Raw genomic sequence first — 3,377 nt, 5'->3', positions numbered from 1 at the left:
GAATTAAGAAGCATTAGAACACTATTGCTTCGATACGGAGACATCTGTAAACGCTATTTCCAAGAACGGAAGTGTCGCATTTACATTCATTTGAAGTGTATGCGACGTGTAAGTGACACTTCGCAATGAATATTATATCTTATCATGAAACATACAATTGAGATTCGGTGTCCCGTTTTAGGAAGCGTTAGAACTCTATTGCTACGATACGTAGACATCTGCAAACGCTACTTCCCAGCAAGGAAGTGTCGCATTTACATTCATTTGAAGTGTATGCGAGGTGTAAGTGACACTTCGCAATGAATATTATATCTTATCATGAAACCTAGAAATGGGATGCGATATCGCGTTTTAAGAAGCGTGAGAACTCTATTGCTACGATACATAGACATCTGCAAACGCTATTTCCTAGCAGGGAAGTGCCTCATTTACATTGATTTGAAGTGTAGCCGAGATATACATAACACTGCACAATGAATGTTATATCTTATCATGAAACATAGAAATGAGATGCGATATCGCAACTTAAGGGACAATAGAACTCTATTGCTTCGATACGTAGACATCTGCCAACACTATTTCCTAGCAAGGAAGTGCCGCATTTACATTCTTTTGAGGTGAATACGAGGTATACATAACATTGCACAATGAATATTCTATATTATCATGAAACATAGAAACGAGATGCGATATCGCGATATAAGATGCATTAGAACTTTATTGCTACGATACGTAGACATCTGCAAACGCTATTTCCTAGCAAGGAAGTGTCGGATTTACATTCATTTGAATTGTATGCGAGGTATTAGTGACACTTCGCAATGAATAATATATCTTGCCATGAAACATAGGAAACAGATGCGATATCTCGTTTTAAGAAGCATTAGAACTCTATTGCTACGATACGTAGACATCTGCAAACGCTTTTTCCTAGCAAGGAAGTGTCGCATTTACATTCTTCTGAAGTGCATACAAGGTATACATGACACTTCGCAATTAATATTATATCATATCATGAAACATAGGAATGAGATGCGATATCCCGTTTCAAGAAGCATTAGAGCTCTATTGCTTCGACACGTAGACATCTGCAAACGCTATTTCCTAGCAAGGAAGTGTCGTATTTACATTCATTTGTAGTGAATACGAAGAGTACATGAAACTTCGCATTGAATATTATTTCTTATCATGAAACATAGAAATGAGATGCGATATCCCGCTTCAAGAAGCATTAGAACTCTATTGCTTTGATACGTAGACATCTGCAAACGCTTTTTCCTAGCAAGGAAGTGTCGCATTTACATTCTTTTGAAGTGCATACAAGGTATACACGACACTTCGCAATTAATATTATATCATATCATGAAACATAGGAATGAGATGCGATATCCCGTTTCAAGAAGCATTAGAACACTATTGCTTCGATACGTAGACATCTGCAAACGCTATTTCCTAGCAAGGAAGTGTCGTATTTACATTCATTTGTAGTGAATACCAAGAGTACATGAAACTTCGCATTGAATATTATTTCTTATCATGAAACATAGGAATGTGATGTGATATCGCGTTATAAGAAGCATTAGAACTCTATTGCTTCGATACGTAGACATCTGCAAACGCTATTTCCTTGCAAGGAAGTGTTGCATTTACATTCTTTTGATGTGTACACGAGGAATGCAAAACACTTCGCAATGAATATTATATCTTATCATGAAACATAGAAATCAGATGCGATATCGCGTTTCAGGAAGCATTGGTACCCTATTGCTTCGATACGTAGACATCTGGAAACGTAGTTTCCTAGAAAGGAAGTGTCGCATTTACATTCATTTGAAGTGTAGACGAGATATACATAACACTGCACAATGAGTATTATATCTTATCATAAAACATAGAAATGAGATGCGATATCGCGGTTTAAGATGCATTAGAACCCTATTGCTATGATACGTAGACATCTGCAAACACTATTTCCTAGCAAGGGAATGTCGCATTTACTTTCCTTGAAGTGAATACGATGTATACATTACATTTCGCAGTAAATATTACATCTTACCATGAAACATAGAAATGAGATGCGATATCGCGATTTAAGATACATTAGAACCCTATTGCTTCGATGCGTAGACATGTGCAAACGCTATTTCCTAGCAAGGAAGTGTCGCATTTACATTCTTATGAGGTGAATACGAAGTAGACATAACACTCCACAATGAATATTATATCTTATCACGAAACATAGAAATGAGATGCGATATCGCGATTTAAGATACATTAGAACCCTATTGCTACGGTACGTAGGCATCTGCAAACGCTATTTCCTAGCAAGGATGTGTCACATTTACATTCTTTTGAAGTGAATACGAGGTATACATAACACTCCACAATGAATATTATATCTTATCACGAAACATAGAAATGAGATGCGATATCGCTTTTTACGAAGCTTTAGAACGCTATTGCTACGATACACAGACATCTGCAAACGCTATTTCCTAGCATGGAAGTGTCGCATTTACATTCTTTCGAAGTGAATACGAGGTACACATAACACTAAACAATGAAAATTATATCTTACCATGAAACATAGAAATGAGATGCGATATGGCGTTATAAGAAGCATTAGAACTCAATTGCTACGATACGTAGACATCTGCAAACGCTATTTCCTGGCAAGGAGGTGCCGCATTTACACTTATTTGTAGCGTAGACGAGGAATACATAACACTTCGCAATGAATATTATATCTTATCATGAAACATAGAAATGAAATGCGATATGGCGATTTAAGAGCATTAGATCTCTATTGCTTCGATACGTAGACATCTGCCAACGTTATTTCCTAGCAAGGAAGTGTCGCATTAACATTCATTTGAAGTGTATGCGAGGTATACAAGACACTTCGCAATGAATATTATATCTTATCATGAAACATAGAAATGAGATGCGATATCGCGATTTAAGAAGCATTAGGGCTCCAATGGTACGATACGTAGACATCTTCAGACGTTATTTCCTAGCAAGGAAGTGTCGCATTTACATTCACTTGAAGTGAATACCTGGCATACGTGACACTTCGCAATGAATATTATATCTTATCATGAAACATAGAAATGAGATACGATATCGCGTTTTAAGAAGCATTTGAACTCTATTGCTACTATACGTAGACATCTGGAAACGCTATTTCCTAGCAAGGAAATGTCGCATTTACATACATTTCAAGTGTAGACAGTGAATACATAACACTTCGAAATGAATATTATATCTTATCATGAGACATAGAAATGAGGTGCGATGTCGCGTTATAGGAAGCATTAGAATTCTATTGCTTCGATACGGAGACATCTCGAAACGTAATTTCCTAGAAAGGAAGT

The sequence above is a fragment of the Xylocopa sonorina genome, unplaced genomic scaffold (genome assembly GCF_050948175.1).
Source record: "Xylocopa sonorina isolate GNS202 unplaced genomic scaffold, iyXylSono1_principal scaffold0275, whole genome shotgun sequence".
Lineage (NCBI taxonomy): Eukaryota > Metazoa > Arthropoda > Insecta > Hymenoptera > Apidae > Xylocopa > Xylocopa sonorina.
This window is presented reverse-complemented; position numbering follows the sequence as displayed.